Source organism: Mesocricetus auratus, unplaced genomic scaffold, assembly GCF_017639785.1.
Source record: "Mesocricetus auratus isolate SY011 unplaced genomic scaffold, BCM_Maur_2.0 Super-Scaffold_100042, whole genome shotgun sequence".
Lineage (NCBI taxonomy): Eukaryota > Metazoa > Chordata > Mammalia > Rodentia > Cricetidae > Mesocricetus > Mesocricetus auratus.
In genome coordinates, this window is record NW_024429219.1 from 2,085,676 (window position 1) to 2,098,302 (window position 12,627).

The window sequence follows — 12,627 nt, forward strand, 5'->3', positions numbered from 1 at the left end:
CCCTCCCTACCCCAGGCAGCTGTCTTCTCCAAACTCCAGGCTCTGAAGAGAAAACTAGTGACCAGGACCCAGAGAGGGCTGTGAGGACAACGGCAGCATTAAAGTATCTGGGGCTGGAACCAGAGCTGCAACGTGACGGGTCTAGAATAGAGCCCAGGAAGAGTGGGGGACCCGAAAAGACGACCCGGGAGACGCCCAAGAACAACAGGAGCCACGGTGTGCGGGGAGGAGCTTGATGGGCAGGCAGCCTGCCTCAGTCATCCAGCTCAGCTCCCCAGATGCCCGGAGGACTAGCAGCAAGCCCACCTGACACGGTCCCTTCCAGAAGCACAGGGGAGGCCCCCCCTGCCTCCTGCTGGACTCCCGGGGTCGCCAGCCCTCTCACCTTGAGGAAGAGACTTAAAGAGCCTATGGGACCTTCCTGCAGGACCTAGGCCTGCCCTTGGCTACTCTCACTAGACAGCACTGCGTATGACCTGGTCACCTCACAACCGGGCTCTTGGCATATCAATACATCCTTCCTAGAAATCTCCAGGAGCAGTAAAAGGGAGGACTCAGCCAAAAGATGTGCCCTCACTACTACACACACACCACACATACACACATACACCACACACACAAACACACCACACATGCGCACACACGCCACACACACCATACACACACTCAACACACACATACACACACCACACACACAACACACACACAAACACACCACACACCACATACACACCATACACACACACCACACACACAAACACACCACACATGCACACACACGCTACACACACCATACACACAGAACACACACACAACACACACAAACCACATGTACAAACACACCACACACACACACACCACACACACCACACACATACACACACACCACACACATACACACACACCACACACAAACACACCACACACACCACAAACACAACACACACATACATACATACCATACACACATACACACCAGACACAAACCACACACACATACACACACATGTACACACCACACACATACACACATACCATACACACATACACACCAGACACAAATCACACACACATACACACACACATGTACACACCACACACATACACACATCATACACACAACATATACACATACACACACATCACACACCATACACACATACACACCATACACAAACCACACATACACACACATGTACACACACATACATACACACCACACACACACATGTACACACCACACACACCACACCACACCACACACACACACACACACACACACACACACACAAGCCTGTGAAGAAGAGCTCCCCAGACCAGGAGGCCCTTGCTGTACAGAACATGGGTTGGGACACCCAAAGGGGCTGCCCACACCCACTGGATAGGGGCGACAGCCAGGACCAGGGTTCTACCTGATCCTGTCTACCCACCTGAAGCCTCGGGCTGCCTGTCAGGAGCCAGGATTTATGAGGCCAAGAATCCCCTCTTCCTATAGCCAGCCAGGTGTCACCCAGACAGGCCGAGGCCGCTCCCTGAGTCTCAGCCAAGAGCTGATGCAAACCAGCTGGCCTAGAGTCAGCCCCAGAGGAAAGGCGAGGGGCTGCAGGATCAAGGGGCTTCAGAAAGAACCTGATCCTGGAAGGTCTGGAGAGGCATCTCCCCTGAGGGGGTGGGCAGCCCCTCAACTTTGCTGTGCCAGACAGACAGACAATCCCAGGGACATCCCTTCAGCCAGCAACACTCCAGGAGACTCTGATCTGGGACAGTTGCACTGGCTGGGCCTCTTTTCTACCCTCCCCAGGAATGTTCCTCCCTAGGAATGTTCCTCTTCAGAGCCCGGATGGGCCCCTCCTTCCCCAGGGGCGCAGTGGGACAATTGGGAACCTCTGTGCAAGCTTGCTCTGCAGGGCCGACATGCCCGCTCAGCTCTCCTGGCTGAACAAGCTCAGGGGTGTTGCTTGGGTGAAGGTGTTGCTTGCTTAGGTGGGGCTGAGCACCCACGTGCCCCCCCAAACACACACCTAGCCCCAGGAAGCCGCCATGCCTCCCTTCCTGCGCACCCTGCCAAACACCGTGGCAGGTGTCTGGCCTCGGGGACATGGAAACAGATCTTTTTAGGAAGACAGTGACCTAGGCCAGCCTTGGGGACACAGGAAATGACAATGACAGTGACTGGGTGGTTAGCAGTGCTGCTCGGCTGGTGACAAGGGGGGCTGCTCTCAGTGGTAGCCCTCTGTGGAAGGTAAGGCAGCAGGGGTGAGGTAGGGTCTGGGGAGCCAGCCCAGCCAGACTGGAAGGGAAGTGCGAGCTCACGGGTGCCTGGCACAGGCAGAGCTGAGACAGCCTAGGGCCTGGTCTGGACCAGGGGCTGATAATGATGTACCTGGGGGGTCAGGCGGGGGCTTCAAGGTCCCCGGAGTTAGAGGGGTAGTTCCCGCCACTACTGTCTCAAAGTGCCACCAACCGGGGCTCCGGAAGTGGCTCAGTTAAGAGCACTGACCAGTCTTACAGAGGGCCCAGGTTGGTTCTCAGCACCACATGGTCTATAACTCCATTTACAGGGAATCCGGCACCCTCTTCTGCCCTCCACAGGCATCAAGCGTACACACACACACACACACACACACACACACACACACACACACACACACACACACACACACACGCAGGCAAAACACTCATACAAATAAAATTTAAATGTTTTTCAAAATACCACTAACCAGGTAGCACAAACAATGATTTTGTTCACTCTCGGCTCTAATGGTCAATGAGCCTATACCCTATCACTAAGCTAAGTTAGGGCATGGGCCAGGGGGTCTCATACTTCCTCTAGAACCTCAGGCACCGGAGCCCCCCCACCCACACCGGTTCCCATTTTCCCCCAAGTCACTCCAACCTCGGCCTCCAAAGCCACAGTCACTTCTTTGCCATGCCTAGTTTTCATTCTTCCCCTTGGGGAATCATGGCCAACCTCTCCCTCTAGCTGGGCGTTGGTGGCACACGCCTTTAATCCCAGCACTCGGGAGGCAGAGGCTGGTGGATCTCTGTGAGTTGGAGACCAGCCTGGTTTACAAAAGCTACACAGAGAAACCCTGTCTCAAAAAAAAAAAAGGTTGTAAAATTGATCGCATCTTCCAAACCTCTGTCCTAAAGCCAGGGGCTCTGAGATCAGCTAGGGGTACTAGTTGCCAGTTCGCTGGCTGGGGGGGGGGATGCTGGCCCACACCCCTTGGCTTGCTCATGCTTCCTCGGAGTACAGATAGGACAGGCAGAACCCCAAGCCATGCTGGGCCTTTCCTGCTTACTTCCCTTAAAGCAGGAGGCCCACTTCTCAGAACTATAGCCAAGGCACAGAAATGGGACATTCAAAAGGGATCACCCACCCATTTGGGTAGCCACCAAGACACCACTCAGAATGTCCCCAATCTGCTCCCAGGATCTGTAGGAAGCAGCCACTGGGGTTCCCTGGAGCCAAGGCCAACTTTGCCTGTACCCACATGAAGGTCAGAGCTGGGCAGGGCTCACAGTCCTGGACACCCAAACACCCACACATGCCGGCCCAGGTGTGCTCCTGAACCCTGGGCACGTCACACCTGATGGTGCTTTGGCGGAGAGGCTCGGAAGCTGGGCAGGGGTCCCGTGGGCAAGAGTTCTGAGCTGGCTTGACCTGCAGGCTGCAGGAGGACTACGGTGAACCTCTGTGGGTCTTTCTTCTCTCACCTTAGATGCAAGGAACACACATCGAGAAGACCTAGACGGACCACTGGAGGAAATCTACGCAGAACAAATTCAGGAGCCGCCACAGTCCCAGGGTCCTACCTAACCCAGGCCCAAAACGGTCAGAACCAAGACTATGGTCTTCATACTGGTTATAGGAGAAGCTGGGAACTCTGGGAGGCCCCAGGAGCTGAGTCCCTGAGGAAAGATGTTGCGACCTCCACAGGGCAGACTAGAACCTTCTTCTCAGGACACTGGCTCTCGGGTCAGACACCTGCCGTGGTGCTGCTGCGTCCGGTCTGTATTAGACCCACGTTGTAGGGGGCCATTTATCATGGACTGGTATCTTTGGGGCTGCGATCGGAACCAGCCGGGCAGCCCCAGGTCCGACCCTGAGTGGAGGTGTATGGATGCAGGGTAGGCTACCTCTCCAACGGTGTTAAAAGATGAGACAGAGACATCTGGTCATATCAGAGAGGCTTCCAGTTAATACTGAAGACCACGGCTTATCGTAGCAAAACATTACATGGGCCCCGACACAGTGGCCTACACCACAGCTCTCCCTGGGGGTAGGGGGGGGTCACAGCCAAGGCTATGCTGCGTGACTCTCAGGGGAGTTGTCTGCAGAATGGCTTGACCGGGGGCAGGATGAACCTCCCTGTGCCTCTGTCAAGAAGACAGTTGTCACAAGTGTGTACACACATTGCTCACAGGACACCCGGCTCAAAAACTGTCCCTTACCCCCCCCCCCCCCCCCGGCTGCCGTCCCGGGCAAAGAGTTTGGCCCATCCACTCCAGGTCTGCAGTTGGCACCACTATAGCTCTACAACCCTAGAACGAGACCAAAGCCTTAGCCAGCAGTGGCCCCTCTCTCTCCAAGGCAGGCCAGACCCAACCTGTCACTGGGTGACCTAGACACAGATGTGAGTTGCATCTACAGGGCTAAAGAGTCCAAGCTCTGCTTTTCCAATTCTGGCAGGGGAGGGGTCAGCGTGGCCCCATCCCATCCAACCAAGAGACCTGGGTAAGGCCCATAACCTTGACCCAAAGAGACCCCTGAACTCGCCTGGAGGCAGGAAGTCTCGCTCTGGTTTCATGAAGCACAGACAGTAACCGCTACATCTGAGAATCCACAGGGTGGGACTCAGCGTTCTGCTACCTCCCCACCCACCCACCACCCCACCCCAGGGGCCGGCGCTCACACAGGGGTGGGGTTGGGGAGGTCCCTGCGAAGCAGAGCAGCCTGAAGCCCCTCCGCCCCGCGCTGTCCCACCCTAGCCTCTCGCCTGCTCTGACAGCGAGAGCCCAGGAAGGGCAGCCCTTAGGGCCCCAGAACGGCCTGTGGGTCCAGCAAGAGACACTCGGGCAAGGGCTTGAGGACCACTCTGGCCACGCCAGCCTTCATCTTGCACGAGGGAGTGCTTGGGTGTGTCACCCGCACACAAATGATGGCCTCCGGCAGGCAAGGAGTTTTAAGTGCTGGGCTGCAATCGCTCTCCTGCTCTGCTTTCCAAAGTTCAGTTGCTGCAATACTGTACCCCACCCCCCACCCCACCGGGCACGCACGCCTCCCGCCCCTAGGGCCTGTAAGCATACGATGCTCCATCAGCAAGATGGGGTTGAGCTGCTGGGACAAGTGGAGTTGCTGAGTTGCTGGAGTTGCCCCCCCCCGGGGTGGGGGGTGGGAGGTTCGCTGTGACCCTGAGGGGTCCTATAAGTAGGGGCAGGAGAGAGAGAGAAGAGGTAGAGGTCAGAGACAGGTATTGGCACCCTGAGTCTGAGCGGGGGACAAAGGGGCCGCAAACCGACGTCTAAGAGACCCTGGGAAGGCACAGAAGGCCAGGCTGTGATCTTTCCAGAGCTCCAGGAGAAGGGTGATTCTTGGACTCAGTGAGGGAATCTGCCCCAGAGAACCATGAGGCAAAAAATCTTCATAATCTCCCGTCTGTGCTAGTCTGAATGGTAACACGGGAGCTGATGATGTCACTAGGCGTGGATCAGCTTTTAAAAAATGGAAATAAACAAGCCAGCACTCAGCAGCCTCTGCCTACTGCTCCGGGCTGGAGCTTGCCCCTTGGCCCTCAGATGGGGGGGGTGGCAGGGGTGGGGGGAGGCGGGAATGGTGCCCAGCAGAGCCACTGTTGTTGCAAGCCTGGCTTTCACCACCTGCATACCTTACTGGGTGGTTACCTCCCGTTCCGATCAGGAGTCCTGGCAGCCTGGGGCAGCCAGACAACGTTCCAGACAGATTCCCACCAGACCCTGCCCACGGTAGCACAGACTAGGAGGAGCAGGGTGAGAGGCCATCCGTACCATGACCCCTCCCCCAGGGAAGCATGGGGGGGGGCTGGCCCCACGGCGAGCAAGGTGGGGTAAGCCAAGAAGAATCATGGGATGGGCAGCATGGCCGAAGGGAAGGGCCAAGAGCACAGCATTACTGGGGGGAGTTCTTCCGGAGGAGCATCCTCGGGGCAGAAGTTGTTCAGAAGAAACCAGCTCAGGCAGGTGCGCCAACCACAGGGCACCAGCTACAGGGAGAGCGGCTGTGTGTGTGTGTGTGTGTGTGTGTGTGTGTGTGTGTGTGTGTGTGTGTGTGTGTGTGTGTGTGTGTGTGTGTGTGTACGTGCTTCCCACTCTCCCAGAAACGGGCAAAAGTGCGCTATCTAAAGGCATCACAAAGATCCCTTTTGCATGAGAAAAGTGTTGCTACCAAGTGACTGGGTCCCTTCCCTGAGCGCCGGTTGTGATGGGTGGGGCCACTGTCTACATTTTCCAACGAGATCCTCTGCTTTAGTCCTTCCTTCCTTCCTTCCTTCCCTCCCTCCCTCCCTCCTTCCTTTCCTTTCCTTTTTGTTTCTGGAAGAGTTTGGGGTTTATAGAATATTTCAAAATGTAGAGTCCCCTATGTCCTCTTACCTTGCCACCCGTAATTCTTTCCTGACTTTAAAATTGTTTTTATTATTGTTATGTGTGCGGGTGTTGAGTTGCATGCATGTCTGTACAACACAACTGTGCCTGGTGCCCATGGAAGCCAGATGAGGATGTTGGATATCCTGGGATTGGAGTTACAGTTTGTAAGCTGCTATGTGTGCTGGGAATTGAACCTGGGTCCTCTGGGGGAGCAGTCGGTGCCCTTAACCACTGAGCCACCTCTCTCCAGCTGGATTCCTTCCTCATTCACATGATGTTGGAGGTGCACTGTGTAGAAAGAAACCATGCCACTGCTACCCCCGAGTTCATGGTCTGTATCAGGATGCTGCACCTTCCAGGGGTTTGAGCAGGTACAGGGACACAGATCCTCTGAGGTGGCACAGGTATTTCCACTGCCCTCCATATCTCCTGTCTCCTACCCCTTTCTCCCTGGTCCCTAGAGTTCCGACTTTTCATATCACATCTTGTTCATTTATTCCATGTGCGTGTTGGCATGTGAGAGCTCATGCCACAGTGATCACGTGAGGTCATGTATGTATGTGAGTGCTCACGTGGAAGTCATGTATGTAAGGGCATTCATGCCACAGCGCTCATGTAAAGTCATGGATGTGTGTGGGAATTCACGCTCACAGTGCTCACATGGAAGTCATGTATGTGGTGTGAGCACTCATGCCACAGTGCTCACGTGAAGTCAGAGGACGGCGTGTGGGACTCCGGTCTCTCCTTCCACTATGCGGCACCCGGCTATGGAACTCAGGTCATCACTTACCCAAGCTCTGGCTTTCTAACTTCTTCCCCTTCCAGAATGCCAGAAGTTGGAAGCACAAGTGTGCCGCCAGCCCTGATCCGTTCACTTCAGAGAACCATGCACAGCTGATGAGCTGGGCTTTCCATGATATTCTCCAACAGGAAGCTGGAGATGGAGGGAAGGCTGGGAGCCAACACACACACACACACACAATCTCTCACCCCCCTACATACACCCATGGTCTCCAGGGCAACTTGAAGACAAGACATGGTGGTCAAGAAACAGCCTAAAAGGCCTCCCTCACCTGGCTGAACATTCAAGGTCACTGGGCGACCTCTTTAGGAAAGTCACAGGCCCTCCCGCTAAGGTGGCTACAGGAGCAGCTGGCCAATAGCAGCTCTGGTTGAGACGGGGGGGGCTCCCACACAGATGTCCTCCCTCCCTGGGCCCCAGTGCCCCCAGGCCCACACCCATCCACAGTTCCAGGATCTCTGGAAGGCAGGGCAAAGCCCCAGGCTTCCTGCTCCACCCTTAGACCAGGCAGAGGCTGCTACAAGGGAGGCCTTGCCCAGCGGGAGACACAATCTTTATGGGCACAGTAAGGTTCTGTGCAGTGGAGACCACCACTGGCTCTAGCCAGGAACATGGAGGACAATGGAGGGAGGACCACGCTGCACTCTGACGGAGCCTGACAGCTGAGGCCCAAGATGAATGACAGGGAAAGACATCATGACAAGTCAGACACACGGGTGACAGGGCGGGCCATCACTGAGGCTGCTCAGGAAGTGGAGCCACCCAGACAGGACAGGGAGACTCCTGCTTCCTTCTGCCTCTAGCTCCAGGACTCGGCAATCCCAGCACTTGAACCCAGGCAGTGGGGAACCGCCACCACAGCCAAAAGCCACCCGGCACCAGCAAGAGGCTCTTCGTGCAGACAGCCCACAGGTAGGTGACACAATGCCCACTCAGAGATGACTCTGGGCTCCACAGCGCTGCGGGATGGTACATCTAGATTCCGAGTTAGATGCATGGGATGGAAAGTTCTCCTTAAGTGTCTGGGGCTATCCCGGACCGCTGAAGAGGCTGCAGAACCATGGCCAAAACTTGGGGGGTACACAGGCCTCCGCAGCAAGTCCTCCTGTCCCTCTCTCTCTAAGCTCTGCCAGGTTCAAACAGTTTATACACATCAGCCTCCAAAACTGTAGGAATGGGCTTTGGTTGTTTTTTTTTTTTCTTTTCCATTTGTTTCCCAGAAAACAAGACAAAATGTAAAAAGCTCAGAAGACGCCAAGAACATTCCTCAGATCCCCCAAATGTCCAGGTCTTCGCTCGCCGCCACGGCCATGACTCCGAACCTCTCGTTTCTCTGCCAGGAGGGAGGACTGCAGCAGGGGGATCAGAGCCAAGCAGGACTAAGCTAGCAGCAAACTGGGGGACAGGCATGTGGGAGCCTTTTGCTTGCACGTGCCTCTGTCTCTACCTCACTGTCCGTCCCAATCTCCCTTTGTCATTCTGCCAGGGACACTGACTGCTGGTTCTCCCAGGGTCTCGGAAGATCTCAACCCATGTTTCCCCCCATGGTCTGGATGACCGGCTACGACCAGCTTTGCCTCCTGCTCAGTTTCTGGGCCGAGAACCGGAGGATCTGGGGGATCTCTTCACTTTCCTACGGCTCTCTCCGGCAGAGCTCAGCGCCCTGCCAGGGATGGGGCTGGGCCTGGCTGGGAACCCACCTTGGGTGTCAGCCTTAGCCAGAGCTGGCCAGCCGTCTGCTCACACTGTCCCGGTTTATAAGGGAACGCGGCACACATGATTCTCTGGCCAGCATCCGACTTGCCCCGTCCAGCACGGATGGCCAGATCTGCAGCTCCTCCGTGCACTTGCTCTAGAAAGGGGCACCGGCTAGCCCAGGAGACCAGGACTTAGCTGAAAACCTCTCCAGAGAGGCCACCCATGCCTACTGGGGAAGCCTACCCTGTGAAGGACTTCTGCTCACCCTCATCTGGTATGACCACACCTTTCTTAGTCTCCCTGCCTGTGGACTAGTCCTGACCTCCAGTACTGGCCCTAGACTGGCCATGTGTCTCTGTGAGTGTCTCTGTCCCATCTGCCTTCCTGCTGCGTACAGGAACAGGCCACCATCTCAGAACTGAAGTACAGCCCGGAGCACAGTAAAGGCCAACAAACACCTGTTGGGAGAATTCTTGCGGCAGGCAGGGAGATTGGACTTGGGTTTCAGTCCACACAGGATCTGGTTTGGGCCTAGGTTCTGCAAACATCACACCGCAGGGCGCCCTGCCAAGGAGCGGTGATGTCAATGCTCAGGTGTTAGAATTACTCAGGCCGGGGAGTAAGGTGCTGCTGTGCAAATGTGAGGAGGGGAGTTCAAATCCCCAGCACCCATAGCAGCCCATCTGTGATTCCAGCACTCTGAAGACAGAGGTGGGGGCTATCCTAGAGTGAGCTGGCTAGACAGACAGGCCGTACTGGTGAGTTCCGGTTTCCACCAAGAGATCCTGACTTAATGAATAAGGTCTCCACTATATTCACAGAGGAAGATTTACAAAGTCAAGGTTGAACCTTCAGGAACTCAACTTACAATACACACACACTGACACATACACACAAAGACACACAGAAACAGACACATGGCACACACAGAGAAAGAGACACAGATAGACACATACACTCAGATACGCATAGACAGACACACACACACACAGACATACATACACATACACATAGACATACACACACATACACACAGATACACACACACACACAGACACACACACACATAGACATACATACACATACACACAGATACACACACACATAGACATACACACACATACACACAGATACACACACACAGACACACACACACATAGACACACATACACATACACACAGATACACACACACATAGACATACATACACATACACACAGATACGAGAAAGAGACACAGATAGACACATACACTCAGATACGCATAGACAGACACACACACACACAAAGACACACAGACACACACACATAGACATACATACACATACACACAGATACACACACACATAGACATACATACACATACACACAGATACACACACACATAGACATACATACACATACACACAGATACACACACACACACAGACACACACACACATAGACATACATACACATACACACAGATACACACACACATAGACATACATACACATACACACAGATACGAGAAAGAGACACAGATAGACACATACACTCAGATACGCATAGACAGACACACACACACAAAGACACACAGACACACACACACATAGACATACATACACATACACACAGATACACACACACATAGACATACATACACATACACACAGATACGAGAAAGAGACACAGATAGACACATACACTCAGATACGCATAGACAGACACACACATATAGACATACATACACATACACACAGATACACACACACACACAGACACACACACACATAGACACACAGACACACACACAGATACACACACACATAGACATACATACACATACACACAGATACACACACACATAGACATACATACACATACACACAGATACACACACACACAGACACACACACACATAGACATACATACACATACACACAGATACACACACACATAGACATACATACACATACACACAGATACGAGAGACACAGATAGACACATACACTCAGATACGCATAGACAGACACACACACACACAAAGACACACAGACACACACACATAGACATACATACACATACACACAGATACACACACATAGACATACACACACATACACACAGATACACACACACACAGACACACACACACATAGACATACATACACATACACACAGATACACACACACATAGACATACATACACATACACACAGATACGAGAGACACAGATAGACACATACACTCAGATACGCATAGACAGACACACACACACAAAGACACACAGACACACACACACATAGACATACATACACATACACACAGATACACACACACATAGACATACATACACATACACACAGATACGAGAAAGAGACACAGATAGACACATACACTCAGATACGCATAGACAGACACACACACATATAGACATACATACACATACACACAGATACACACACACATAGACATACATACACATACACACAGATACACACACACACACACACACACACACACACACACACACACCACACAGTAAAATGCAGGAGGGAAATACTAAGATGGAGAATGGTTGGGAAAGTGAGGGCTGTCCATTCTTCAAAAGGCAACCTGGAGACAGAGCAGGCTCGGGCTGTACTGCCTCTGTGCAGGGAAGGCTGTGGCCCTGCCCACCCTGTGTCCAGCACCCTGAAGGCTTGAGTCTTCTTCTCCAGGGTACTTCCCCAATTTACCCATTCTCATGTCCCCAACTAGCCTATTCCTTCCCCACCTCTCCCTGGTTCAAGAAAGTTTCCAGCCGGGTGTTGGTGGCGCATACCTTTAATCCCAGCACTCGGGAGGCAGAGGCAGGCGGATCTCTGTGAGTTCGAGGCCAGCCTGGTCTACAGAGCGAGTGCCAGGACAGCCTCCAAAACAATACAGAGAAACCGTGTCTTAAGAAAACAAAAAAAGAAAAAAGAAAGTTTCCAAGAGCCTCCAAGAAGCCTCCCCTCACCCAGGACCCCATCACTCATGGGAACCTACTTCCCCTGCCCCCATCAATCACACTGGGTTCTACTTCTCTACAGACAAGCCTAACCCCAGCTGCCATCTTCCCGGATAACTCTACCTCCTCCTCCCCAGACTGTCTGCTCCCCGACTCTTGGCCTCCCATAACTGGAGGGAGACCTCAAAACAAGCGCTTTACACTCTAATCCTAACAGGGTTCACAGACCTATGATCAGCCCCTCCCCACCACAACTGCCACCTGCACAGACTGACAGTGTCACCCTGGACCCACCCAAGTCCGTGCCGTGTCACCCCCCCACCCCAGACCTCCCAGCCACACCTCTGCCTCGCCTCCAGTGTCCAAACATCTCTCCACCATTATTTCAAATATTTCAAATATCGTGATGCAGTCTGCAGAAGAAAGGGCTTAGGCTGGCCTGGGTGGCCAAACCCTGGTGAGATCCAGTAACAGATTGCCTGAGGGAGTGTGTGTGTGTGTATGTGTGTGTGTGGTGTGTGGTGTGT

At 53.6% G+C, this 12,627-nt stretch overlaps 1 protein-coding gene and 1 long non-coding RNA gene across 4 annotated transcripts in view; one reads left to right on the forward strand and one right to left on the reverse strand.

Annotated features, from left to right (window-relative positions):
* Positions 1–12,627, reverse strand: part of Megf6 (multiple EGF like domains 6) — a 103,349-nt gene that overhangs the window by 57,185 nt on the left and 33,537 nt on the right. The window lies entirely within an intron of this gene.
* LOC121135772 lies at positions 7,959–9,584 on the forward strand. Its single transcript, XR_005872878.1, has 2 exons — positions 7,959–8,341; positions 8,916–9,584. It is a non-coding gene; the product is annotated as an uncharacterized LOC121135772 (long non-coding RNA).